The sequence below is a fragment of the Nipponia nippon genome, unplaced genomic scaffold (assembly GCF_047370975.1).
Source record: "Nipponia nippon isolate SJK-2023a ecotype South Korea unplaced genomic scaffold, ASM4737097v1 scaffold_10, whole genome shotgun sequence".
NCBI classification, from domain to species: domain Eukaryota; kingdom Metazoa; phylum Chordata; class Aves; order Pelecaniformes; family Threskiornithidae; genus Nipponia; species Nipponia nippon.
Window position 1 is genome coordinate 25,909,500 of NW_028262291.1, and position 14,178 is coordinate 25,923,677.

The window sequence follows — 14,178 nt, forward strand, 5'->3', positions numbered from 1 at the left end:
TGGACTCCTGCTGCATTTGTTGCAGGTGACAGCAAGTGGGAGACGGGTGAGGCAGGATGAGCAATGGGAGGGCTGGGGCTGTACCTGACCGAGCTGAGCAGTGCTGTGAGGAGCAAGGGTTTTGCCCTTGCAGATGCTAAGCCATGCTGCCTACAGTGAACTTTTCACAGAGGGCTCCTAATTGTAGGTTCTCGTTTTCTGGGGACCCAACCTGGGATGCTGGGGTCTCAGCTGGGCCTGAGGTTGGCACGAGCTCTGGTCTGAACATCTGTAGTGCTGCCTAATGACAAGCAAGAGGAAAAATCAAGACCTAGGCATCTCAATGACAGGATTCAAACTTAATGCCTACCACAGCTCTTGTAGACACACCGTTTACCATATGGCTATGTCTATACTGTCAAAGGTCACGAGGCCGCCTTCAAGACTAGAGTCAATTTTGTAAGCTTGCAAGCATGGCCGGGGGTCAGGCAGTGCACACGCTGAAGCCAGATGTAGCCTGATGGACCATGCAGGCACTTCTTGAAGTAGCCGTGGGGCTGCAGAGGGCACCACGGCTTTAGCTACTCTGTAAACTGCATCCATGATTGTATAGACAGGGCTTATGCTTTCAGTTCAACATTTGGAGAATGAAGAAAATACCAACTTGCCTCCTGGGGCTGTAGCAAAAATAGATTAATTAATCTTTATGGGGCACTTTGATACTATTGTCATGAGTGCTATAGAAAAGCCCATGAGAAAACAAAATGATGTTGTTTTCAGAGCAGGGTTTGAATAGTGCGCAGTCAGTAAGGCTTGAGGTCACAAACTGAACAATGAAGAGAAAACAAAATCTTGAATAGCTGTTCCTGTAGTGAACAGTATCCGTCCTGAGCACAGAGTGAGGCAGCCATCCCATGGAAAAAAGCCCTGTCCTCATGCCACGGAGGGCTGTGTCATGAATCATGCAAACACATGAGGGAGCCCTCCTAAAGGTGCACAGGTAACTGAAGTGGAGTACGTAGCTTCCACCTACATGGTTTTGCAACCTTGATTTCACAGGTTTTCGCACACACGCAGCCCCTCCCAGACATGTGCATGTATACATTCCTCACGCATCAAAGGTCAACAGCAATGCGGTTACTAGCCAAATTTTCCCCATTAAAATGTTACCAAAGGCAGATGTTTAGGGGCCTACAGGATTTACAGATTTGCTCTCCAAAGAGCATATTAGTGAAGATGACTGTTCTCCTGTTGGGTCGTATGCTGTGTTTTTGAAAGCCTCAGTGCCCACCCCAGATTAAAGCAGCATGTTGCTGGAATACTGGGCCTCCAATGAAGATGCCTTTCAACAACGCAAAACCACTAATGAGAAAACATAGACAGAAAGAGAGCCAGCCCCCGATGGCCATGTTTCTCAGCTTTGAGTAGCTCCCAGGGCCATCGGTGGCACTGGCCTGATGGAAGAACAGGTCGGAGGAAGATGAAGTCTTTGCTCTCAGCAGCTCTGACGTTTGTCTATAGTCGGGACACAAAAGGAAAGAAAGAAAGAGAGCAAGTGAGAGAGAAAGAGACGGAGAGATCCTGCTTGGCCACATACCATACATGCAGATAGTGTATTGCATTTTTCCAGACTAGGGAGACCTCCTCTTCCAAGTATTCCAGTAATTAACCTCACTTTCTTGGCTGGTGTTAATTTGTTCCAAGTATTTGGGCTTTAGATGTAACCATGGGAATCTCATTCCCTGCAGAAGTCTTGCCAACTATTACTAGACATTTTACCACACACATGCAGGCCAAAAAAAGCAAGGCTAATTACACTGCTTTTTTGCGAAGTGAAGTGTATTTGTTATAAGTTCAATGTCTTCTAATAAAGGAGGAGGGGAGAAGGCAAGGCAGCATCTTTTGTGTCTGCCTGTGGGAGGACGGGGCAGAGCGGAACAGGGAGCTGCCTTTCGCTGTGAGGTACCCGCAGTGTAAATCCTCTGTGAGGCTTTAGGAGCCTAGGTGTGACGATCCACCACATGAAACCAGAGAGGAATGGTGCTACCAAGATTTTTAGCTGTGAATAACTGAGTTCAATTATTCGGTACCAATGGGAGTTCTCTAAGTAAAAATTTAAATAGGAGGAATTATTCAAACCAGATGTCGATTTCCCAATACTTTTTTTTTCTCCCCCTTTTGTGCTGTATGTGCTACCTGTTAAGGAAAGAGTGTGTATGGGAGGAAAAGCGTGTGTGTGAGAGTGTGTGTAGGGGCTCTCTCTGACAGCGTGACAAGCAACAAAGTCATACGTGACAACACCTACAGCAGAGGAAATAGGTTATGAAAATCCCTATGAATTTTCAAGTCCAAGTGCCTGCAGTTTTTGGACTCATTCCACACTGAAGAGGTTTAAAAAGGGCCAGCAAGGTAAGAAGGGCTGGAGAGGCAGTCATAATGCCAGAGTGTTGACATTTGGGATCTTTTATCAGGTTAAGTCCTTAATTTTACTGAAAGATTTTTTTTTTTTTTGCTGCTTGTTATTAATTTTCTAGCTTTTGAAATTAACAATAAAATGTAATAATACCTAGTACTAACATAAACCCTTTTATCCCTAGACCTCAAAGCAGTTCATAATGGTGAGTCAGTATTATTAGCCACAGTTTAAGCCCATCTGCAAATAAGTTTCTTCAGGGTCTATCTCTAAATCTGATTTTGTAATCCTTTGCTTAGTGCATTTGAATTTATTTATTTTTTAAGTGGGTAAGTGTAAGTTGCTCAGACAAGTTTCTTTGTAACTTCTCTGGGACTGAGGTCGTCAAGTCTCAAACAAAAATGAAAGCAGACATCTTTAGTGTTTGGGAAGGCTAGAAAACAGTAAGCAAGTAGCAGGCAGCATTCACCTTTTTCCTACAAGAAGTCCAAGCTTTCTGACTAATAAATAGGTCGGTGGAGGGGATGAAATGCTTGCTTCATGAAAGAGTTCAAAATTTGGGAATTTGGTTCTGCTCCAAATCTGAGCAACCCTCCCCAGGTTAAGCTCTCTATGAAAGAAAATTCTGCAGAAAAATATATTTGGGATTCATTGAAATACTTAATACGGATTTTGGATTTCTAATTTTTTAACTGTTTTCTAATACAAACTATAGCACGAATTAGAAAAAATCTCAGCAAAACTTTGTTTCAAAAAAGAAAGTGGGATTTTTCTGTTCCAAAATGTTAAAATATCTTGTGTTTTTTACTGACATTGTTGAAATTCCTTCCCTTCCCCCAGGTTTCTTCTTTATATAACAACAGCAGTATCAGCTTTATCTTGATGGAAGGGCATATTCTTGCAGAGTGCAATTCCATCAGCTTTCTCTGACCAGCCTCAGTTGCCAACTTTGCTCTTCTGTGATTTATATTAAAAGAAAGGCTGAGGTTACTCCCCTATGATCTTCATTCTCTTCACATTGAATTGCTCCCCAGAAGAAGGTCAGACACAAGACTACCGTAAATTAGCACAGCTCCATTGAAAACACAGTGCCACCTCAGCTGAGGGTTTGGCTCAACAGCTGCAGTTAAAGGAGTATATTTTTGCCTCCATAAAGGCTGAGACTGGCCCAATCAATTTGGTGAAGCAAGGCCTAAGGAGGGGTCAGAAAGATCTTTTTTTTCTTCTTGGTAATCTTTCAAAATCAAGTGTGTTCTGAGCTTTCCAGCTTATTTGGAGCCAATGGTGAATCGATGATGAGCCAACGGTGGTGGAGGTCGGGGGCCAGTGGTCACACCAACCCCCATGTGAGAGTCTGGCAAATGAGCAACCACAGGGGCAGCCATGCCAGCTCTCACACACATCTTCAGTATGCCCTGACCAGCCTCTGTCCTGTTAAGGAAGAGATACCTTTGAGCAGGCACGGGATAACCTCTGCCTTCTCTCAGTGCTCTCCTACTTACTGGTAGTAAATGGTATGTTTAAGCCCTGAAGTATACTGATAAGTGGGAACCAGTCATGTCTACTGCTTCCACATATCTGACTGTGTAGTCAGACATCCTCACCCATGCGTGTTTTGCCTGAGGAGTTTTCAGTCTCTCAGCTGACGCCTGGCCACACAGACAGTTGATTCAGTGTTGTCCCACTAGAAAGGGCAAAAGATAGATACTTTTATGAAAGGCTAGAAGGAAAGTGGTAAACCTCTTGGATCACATATGTTGCCTGGAGAATTTTTTCATCTACAGTACATCCACAGTATGATGTTCCCCAGTCCTTTCTCTTTGTCCCTTCCCTCCATCCCAAAATTTTCATCCCTTCACTAGCTCCAGATAACTGCTTATCTGGATGAACTTTAACAATGAGGTAGAAATGTTAAATGTTTTTCCCCAGATTACAAGCTGGCTGTGAATACCAGGCCAAACAAACCCTCTCCTAAAGCAGGGAGCTGGACAACCTTCCTGTAATGCATTTACATTGGATATTATATTTTGAGAAATTCTGCTATCTCTGAAAATATCCAGCCTCTTTTGAATATTGCCATACGTGAACAGCCAATGTGTTGATTGCAAAGATGTCCCTTTTGTACAAAATAGTGCAAGGGAACATCTCCTGCAAAGCACGTGTCTCCAAACACCAATGCCTGGGAAAGGCAAAACCCCAGAGCCTGGTGGGATGCTTAGGTGAGCAGCTGCTCACCGCTGTGATGTCCCGCCGTGGCAGGAGAAGGCCAGGAGAATATACTGGGGAGAAACAGAAATCCTGTGCACAGACAACAGAGGAATGGTTTGAATGAGACAGCCCTGGGATGACTGCACAAGTTTTTGGCTTCCCCCAGGGCCATCAAATGGTGAGTGCAAACCTCTGGAGCCTCGTACGGCTGAGCTGAGATGAGAGGAATTTTTCAACACCCAAAGCTGGATCAAACCCTCCTTCCTGCCTCTAGTTCATAAAGCTTTTTAACTTTTGAAGGGGAGAAAAAGTGATCCCAGATGTACAGTCCTAATTACATACTTAGATGAAATTGGATTAAGGTGGCTGCTGCCTGTCCTTTTCCTCTGAAGATGGCTGGGGCTGGCAAGGGACTGTGGGTCACCGATGCTGGGGCACAGACAAGGGGGATCAGACCCAGCACTGCACTCAATGAAAGCTCCAGCAAAAGTTCCCTTCTGAGTCAGGACCTGGCTTCTAATTGTTAGTGTTATTATCTTGACCGTGGAGTAGATTTGGACTATTTTTCTAAAATCTGCCCTTCTCCCCCATGAAGCTATGTGTGGGCATGGAAGGAGGGTCTGCTACAAATTGATCTTCCTAGTGACACAGACATCTTCCTAAAAAAAAAAAAAATAATAATTACCCAGTAACAGTAAGCACGGGCACAATATGCATCAGTACTTTTAATGTGCGAAACACATGTCTAGTTATTTTCATTTCCACTAAATCAGTCCAATGTTATATATCTCTATCCTGCCTGCCTCACGCCCATGTGCAACAGATTTCAGTCAGCATACGTGAAACGCATGGGAACTGTGTTTTCTTGCTGTATGCTGTATGGCAAGTCAATGTTGAGCTGCTTGGTGCAAGCCCACAGCTCCCCAGGGGACTGCAAGATTGCTGACAGCAGGAGGACGTCAAGCCAGCCACATGGATCTGATACGGGTCTGACGAACATGCAGTATTGGGGTCCCCCTGCCCACTTGCAGCCAGATGGTATTAGCAGGAAACAAATCAGTCTGCTCTATGCTCCCTGTCTGAGCAGGATTTTCTCAAAATGAATATTTATGGTGTTTTCATATTTCAGATAAACCCCTCGAGTCTCATAATGCTGTTTGAATCCAAATGAGGCTGATGGCCGCGGCACAGTGCCCTACCACAAAAACCAGCTCTTGAAAATCTGACCCAGTTCATAGAGGTTTGAAGCTAAACCAGTGCAGAGTCTTGAATGATCCTGTGGTCACTGCCAGACCAGCGTGTTGATGGGCCCCCTATGGAAACACGGGCTGGGGTCCACAGGCAGGTGACCTCAAGGCTACAGTTGTCAGTTCCTCAAACATAGAAATAACTCCTCCTCTCACCTCCTAGTCACTTGTTCTGATATATATTTACACATTACACACCGAAGAAAGGTGAGACTTCGGCTCTGAGAAGCTGTTAGTAGAAGTGGGTGTGTTGTGATGGCTTCTTAATATTGCTTCAGTGTCTCTTTTGATGCTATTTGAAGCACACAACTGTCAAAAATGCTGCATTGGAGAAAACTGTTGAAGTAGAGATAAAGACAGAGGCGTGAATAGCTTTATTGAAACACAATCTAAAGATCATAGCAACAGGGTTTGAGGTGCTTTTTTTTTGAGCAGGGGGAGATCTGGTCTTGCATCCTGCCCAAGTGCCTGGAACTTGTAACCTGGAAACAGCTTTGAGTGAGAAGACAACAAAAACCAGCTCGACCCGGCTGAAAATCAGAGCATTGGTGAAAGCGGTTAGTGTCTTTGAAGGTTGCAGTGCCACCACATTCATCCTTGTGGCAGCTGTGGCTTCAAATAACCTCTTGGGGCAGGAACAATAATTCCCTTCTGGGCAAATATTCTGTTTTAATGCAACGATCTGGCTAGCATAATAGGGAACAAAAGGTAGTCCTGAGAGCCTGAAGACATGTAGCTGGTGGCAGTGGAATAGTGATAGAAATTCAAGAGGTTCTGAGTTTCTAGAACTAAAGAAAATAGTGCTGGAAGGGGCCTTTGGAGATCATTTAGGACAGTGTTTCTCAGCTTAGGGTCAGGGGAACAACTACTGATCTGAAAGGCATTACAAGGCATTTCACAAAACCATTGGGGAAATAAACCTTCCTCCCTCCTGATATTCTCTGGCATCTGAGAAAGCAAGCAAATGCAATGGGCAGCATTACAAATCACTAAGCAAACTCTTAAAGGTCAGCCTAATTTGTATTTGATTGGAAACGGGAACGACCATGTCTCATGAACTTTTTTCTGGAAGTTTCATTGAGCTAAAAGCCACCAATCGAGCCCAGTCTCCTGCCAGACTGTAAGCCCAGCTTGGCCAGTCATTTCCTTTTGACCTTCCCAAGTAACTGCTGTAGCCACCCTTTGTGAACCCCTCCCGGTTGAGCTGCCTGTGCACCAAGGAGCAAAGCCCTGCTCTGATAAGACACAGCTGCATAACCTTGACTCACACTGCTGAGCAAGAGCTGTGAGAAAGTCTGTAGAGAGATAAGAAAAGTAAAATTACTGGCAGAGGTAACACTGTTGAGATGGAATCATACATAGCTCAAGGATTCAACAGGGAAAGCATCACCATGAAAAGTATAAAACCCTAAAGCAAAAAAAACCAGCAAATGAACAAAAACCCAGGGAAGCTTGTGAGGAATTATAGGGTTCCTGTGTGGAGAAGTCAGAGCTGTCAGTGTCAACGGAGCCAGTGGAAGATGGCAACTGAGCAATGCAGAGGAGGTAGTTCCCAGGAGCTACAGAGGCCAATCCAGCCCCTCCTTGCTGGTGCCTGCCTGGTCAGCCAGGACTCTGGGTGCCCTACCAGGGTTGTGGGCACACCGATGCTTAGCCTAATGGCTTATTAAATCCCAGCTATCTTCTCTGTGAGCCAATAAATTATTGTGTCACATTCCTAAGTTGTGCATATTCTGCTGTGCCCAAAAAGCTGACCCCAAGGAGGGGCTGTCACCAGGTGTCTCCATTTGGTAGGTGGAGAAGAGGAAGCGACAGGGGCAAGACAGGTCTGGTGGGCTGAGCTCCCGGCAGGCGCCGAGGTTCAGCGTCAGCCCCAGCACCCGGAGCGTGAGCTTTGGGAACTGAGGAGTGCAGTGCCAGCACTCTGCTCTACATATGGCTCCCAGCCTCTGTGCGCAGAGCACAGGATAACTGTGAACACCCAGTGGATTTGTCAGAACTTCCCCACCTCAGAGGGGTGCATTGTGAAAATTAATCAGTTTGTGTTTGACTTTTTGATTTGGCGCTCCCTCAATAACTTCTTCACACACAAACCCACAATAAACTAATTAGGCCTATTTCTCTGTCAGGCTGTTAAAGAAGAAAGAGAAGAAGGATGTGTCTAAACTGCTTGAAAGACAATATTGGATATATATGCCAAGTAGCAAAAGGCATCAGTAGCTCTTTAAATTCCTTCACTCTGAAGCTCTGATGAACAGAAATAGCAAATGAATGGCTTCCAGAAATGATGGGAAATAGTTCTTGTTGCTGTTTGGCTTGTGTTTCTCTTTAGGGGGTAGGGAGAGCTGGAAGGGGGGAGAGCTATGAAAGAATTAGTTTCAAAGAAATAAAGTATGTTAAACATATTTTGAAATAACTTACTTGATTTGCAAAATAGGGTAATAGAGGCCATGCTCACAGCTCAATTTATGTATATAAATATATATACATGTATATTGTGCAGAACACAAAATAATTCCATCTGGAGAGTTGGGTATTGTCTTGCACAAAAGGCTTCTACTTGAATCATTAATAGTATATTTTATTAAAGGAAAATTGGCTTCAAAAGTGGTTGGGAATTGTGGGAATAAAATTGGGATGAAAGTAATTATCCCCCTGCCCTGTCTCTTCCCTTGTGTTCATTTTTCTGTTCCAGACACAGACGGCAACAGCAGCTCCTCTGTCTTCTGTTCCTTCCATGTTTGATCTTCTGCCTGTGCTTTCTTCTGCTGGGTCCTGGAGCCCGTAGGAATGAGGGTATTGTGTCCATATTGCATGTGATGACATGTGTTTGAACCAGCACCAGGGCAGCCTGGCAAGAAGAGCTTGAAATCCAGCAGCACTGAACAGCAGGCCAGGTCCCTGCTGGCGAACATCTTGGCCACTTCTTTAAAATCCTCTGGGGATAAAAGATGTAGGAAGAAAAACTTGAACCTGCTGTGGCACCTGCTTTTTTCTTCTGCCTAGAGGCTTGAGGAGGTCAAGGACAAAACAGGGGTGAGAATGTCAGCCCGGTCAGGGGCTCCGGCACATTAATATAAAATAGGATACAGAGGCGTTTCCCAATATGGGGAAGCAAGACAGGGAAACCCCACATCAGGATGGATGTGCTGAGTACTGGAGAATGGTGGATCACCCCGAATGCCTTTGCAAAGAACTGGGAAGGAACAGGTGGCAATGAAGGTCCTCCTGGGCTGCGTCTGGGCAAGACATTTTGCGTTGAGCTTTTGTAGTTCATCTTGGCTGCCCTGGCCCAGGAGACAGCCAACGCAAAGGGACTGAAAAGCCATTTCCTTTAGAATTCAAGAAGAAAGTGAGTGCAGTTCTTGGGTGGTAAAATGTCTCTGTGGTTGAATAATTAACTTGGAAAGGCTACAGAATGTTTTGTCTTTAACACAGCTAACCCCCTTTTGCTTTTGATCAATATGATGACTTATGGGGTGAAGCATCTTTCCAAAATGTCTACCCCATAGATTACTGTTTCTTGCTGAGAGGGCCAGTCATGAGTTCTTGATGATGGTGGCTTTCATTTCACCCAAAAAAACATTGTGTGTCATAATTGAGGCAATAATTAATGCTTACTGGGAATGCTGGATACTGGTTCTAAACAATAAAACTGTAAACCAATGGAGCATAATGTCATGTGGAAAAGACTATTTGGCTCAGCAAAAAGTGGGGAGGAGAAAAAAGGAGAGACAGAAAGAGGAAGAGTTCAACAGAGAGACAATGACTCTTACACAAGGCTCAAACTGAAGAGGGAAGTGGGAAAAATCACTTTTCCTCTTCTTAAAATAAAGTAATCCATTCAGTTAATATTAGGTCAGGACAAAAGGTCAGGGATCTTCCTGTTGTTAAACATTGCAGTTGGAGCACAGTACCATAGCTAGGGGGAATATACAGCAAGTATTCCAAGAAAAAAATAATCCACTCACAAAATTAAGTAACAAACAAATAAATGGAGTGTGCGTGAACTTAAGTGTCAGTGTGCACGTCACTTTCTCTGCACTAAGGGGCATTTTTATTCACAGCACAGTAGTACCCAGAAAACCAAATGAGATCAGGATGCTATTTCTCTCACTGCTGTACAGATGCACAGTCAGAAGTAGCCTTTGCTTGAAACAAATGCTCCAGCCACAGTGTATGAAGAGACACTTAATTATCTCCCTTTTACAGGTGGATAAAATGAGGCAGAAAGGCACCGTGGCCCTGATTACAGAAGAAATCAATAAACATTTAGGAATCAAATACCTTGGTACCTTACAGATCTGGCCTTGCATGATTTGCCTAGGGTTAAACAGGAAGCCTACGGCAAAGCTGAGAATTGAATCCAGATCCCCAGGATACTCAGCCAGAGCCTTTTCCAAAACCCAGATTTATATGTATATGTGTAAGCCACTGGAAACTCTAAGTGAACTCTCATTATGTCAATTAATTTTTGCTCAGTTAAACAAATCTTTCACAAACATATGTGGGATGTTAGCTCCTTTTCTGTATAGAAAAGAAGACAGACAGCTATATGCATAGAGGGATGGGCTGGTAATTAACTTTAGTAGCATAATCATTGATCTAAAATACAGCAGGCCAGTTTGCAAGGGTAGTCTGCTAGAACTGCGTTCAGTTTTGACCCTCTATGCATAGAACAGCTGGATAATCTAATGCAGCCAGGGTAGCTCTATGAGGTCCCGATTATTGAGCAATATGAACTTGTTTGTCCACAACATAAAGTAGAAGCTGATAAAATGCAGCAGACAACCACTTGCAACCATGTGCAACTTGCAGCCCATGTAGCCTTTACGTGTTGTCCACAAAGGAATTTTGCAATTGTCATCATCCCTGGCAGAATCAACTGGCTGCTCTGGGGCCAGAGCTGTCAGCCAAACGTGAAGCTGGTGGTTAGACAGGGTCTGGAAACTGCCATGGCTGTCATCCTGCTCCAGACCATCCCTTGAACGGGGAAGCCATTGCAGGGGTCTATTCCAGGGTCTTTTTGTTGTGGAAGTGAATGAGGGTCTGTTTTAGAGGGTGGTGGGAGAGCCTAAGAACTGGGATTTGCTGTCTGGCCTCCACTTGATGTCCCATTCCTTCAGATGCTCTCCCTGGACGAAACTTGGATACCACTTGTTACAAATGATGAGAGTTATGGAGATGCGGGTTGTGTTAAAGATCTACTTAAATTATTTATGGGTTATATCTAATAAAAAAATGGATGACAACTGTAATCTCTGTTCTGACCATCTACACTCTGCTTTAGGATTGAGCTGAAGACCTAAATCTTCACAGATTTTATGGGCTGGAGCAAATTCCTCTATGCAGTCTCCTCTGAATTGATTCAGAGAGAGTAAATCAGCCCACAGGAAGCATGAAACCCTACGAACCCGACTGTTCCTGGTACCTAAAGAAGAAAGTCCATGTTCACTTTGGGCACTGCTAACTTCACTGCAGTGAGGGCTTGTTTTCACTGTAATTTACACTCAACAAATGCAACTGAAGTTAACACCATCATACTAGGACTTGAATCATGAACAAAACCACATCGGCATCTCATGATCTACGTAGCTTTGCACATAAACTTTGCTATAGCTTTGAAAAGTCTGCATGGCTCTGTACTTGGCTCATGTGTGGCCATACAGCAACAAGCATGCAAAAAATCTCCAAAGCATAATTTTCCTAAGCCAAGTGTAGGAATCGTCTTCATGCTGGGACATGCAATTAGAGTACTTGTAGGTGCCAAACTGGTGTTGTTTATAAACGTGAAGGCTAGACCCCTTCCCACATGGCAGTAACCATGTTCATCAGCTGTGTGAAGGTAAAGCTGCAGATTGATGACTTGAGGTTTTCCCTTGTGTTAGATACTAGAGAGGGGAAAAAAAAATTTTCAAACTTCACAAAAATTTCATATTGGATCCTGGAATATTTGTTTGCCTTAAAATAGATATTAGAGACTAATATATTTGTTAACAAATAACTATAAATGCAAGAAATTGAGAGAAGCTTTTTCCAAAATCTCCATCTGGCTGATTCCATCCTTCTCCCTTCCTTTCTGACCTTTCTCATACTATGCTAAATGAACCTTCCGATTTCTTGGTTTGGAAACATCTTCCCACATGTATCGCTTTTTTTAAACTCCAAAATAAAAATGAAGAGCTATAGCACTCACTAAAACTTCAGTGTAACTCCTCTTCTCAACCAATTTCAAAGGAAAATATTCTGTGCAGATCTCCTTAAATGAACTGTCAACAAAGTATGCTCCGGCCGGCCAGAATTCAGAAAAGTCACCCAGCATGCTGACTGGGGAGTAGAAAAACAAACCAGGGAGCCATTCTCCCAAAACAAGAGGAGATGAACCTCGTCCCACTGGAGCAGCTCTGAATGCTGAAGGTTTCCCTTCATGCCTGGCTGAGGAATCCAACCCCTCACCTCACTAACTTCGCCCTCAGAAAGGTTATCTTGCAATCAGAAATGTTGCGTTGCGTGACTTGGATCCATTGTTTATAGAATCGTCTAACTGGCTTCATATGTATCTGGTCCAGGGAAACTGATGTTATTAAAACACAACACTGAGACATTGAGCTCCGATAGCAGTTCAACATGAACAAATAAAGCAAGAGTTTTCCCCGAAGTAAAGCAAAGCAAGGATCCCGGCCTTCGTGTGAACTGCAGGGATGAAAGGAGGATGTGATACCATCATCTGAACGTTGACCTTTTCACTGTTGTTTCTTTTTCCAGCTCCAAGCCCCAGTCCTGGGTCTCTCCCACTCTCTTTTATTCCCTCAATCCAATGCTAGCAAACACTTGGAGCAGGTAAGCTATGAGCTGAAAGGTTTTCTCATGTTTTGACTCTATTTATTGCTTTTGCAGCCCGGTCAGAGAAGTGCCTGGATTGCTAGTTGTGACCTTTAACCCCCAGTATCAACTCTGCCTGCAGAAAGTTCAACAGCTATGGTTGAAATGGTCACATAAAGTGAAAGGTAAAAACACACACTGCTTGGCTGTATTTGTGAAGTATTGATATCTCATCAGAAACATCTGACTATGTTTTTTTTCCATATATTTTGCTCAATATTAGTATAAGAATTTCTGGAATAAAATCTTTGTTATGCCTGATCAATACGGAATAATGTCACTGAAGTCTCTGATAGTCCTGCCTTTGGTTAGAGACCTCCAATATTAGGCATTGCAAATATCAGAGAAAACTCACCGTAAATCCTTAAAATGCTGCGTGCTCTTATTCTAGAGAAATACTACCCATGGAACTGTGCTGGAAAATGGAGAAAGTTTGATGTTCCACAGAGAGGTGCCACAACTGTTGAGTGAGAGCTTTTGGATGACTGAAGAATTTGGTTTGATAAGAATAATTAACTGACATATATCTAGGAGCTTTCATCCAGAGATCACAGAGCTCTTAGAAACGGAGGGCAAGGGAAATGCTTTGGGTATTTCAGACATCACTGGAAAGTAGCCAATTTCAGGGTGTAATATTTTTTTTCTCCAGTGCACAGCAGGAGTAAATAACAACCTATGCTTTGCCTGCACTGCAGAAGACATTTCTGCAGCAGCAATATGCATCAGCCCAGATGAAACCTGGCCTATGTATTTAGTAGTGTTATTACTCTTTTTCCCATGAAAAAAGCCCACCATATCCATAATGAGCACAGGTTTTGCCTGTGAGTCAATATACTGTCACTAGATTGCCTGTAGAGGAGGTTAGCAAGAAGTTAGGGCTACCAAAGGGAATGGCAGCACTGTGCTTGCTTTGTGGCATTGAACTTTGGTGCTCAGGACTGCTCTCTATCCCCATACCACTTTAAAACAAAGCAAGCATAAACCCAGTCAAGACTGAAGATAAAATGGAAACTCTCCATGTCAGAGTCCCCTGGACTAAAGAATGGAGGGAAGAAGAGCCATTCTTCTGCATTTCCAAGCGCACGCTACAGTACAGGTTAGACGGAGGGCATGGGGAGGGCAAGGATAACCCCCACTGTTTTGTGTAATTTTGTGCCCAAGAGAGAAGAAGGGTAGGATAGGTGAAGAGACTAATTTTCTCTTAGGAACAGAAGCTACTCTGAAAACTGAGCTTGCTTCTGTGCTCAAAACCAGATGGATTGTAATGGTAATAAATGAATTAAATCTCTATCATCTGGCAGCAAAGCCAAGAGAAGAAGGAAAACTAAGCTCAAAGGGTTAGAAAAGGACTCCACATTCCCCATAGAGGAAACAGATGTAAATCTGGCAAGCTGTCGTTTGGAGATCCAAGAACTGTGGGTTGAAATGAGGTCTGGGTTATTCAGCCAA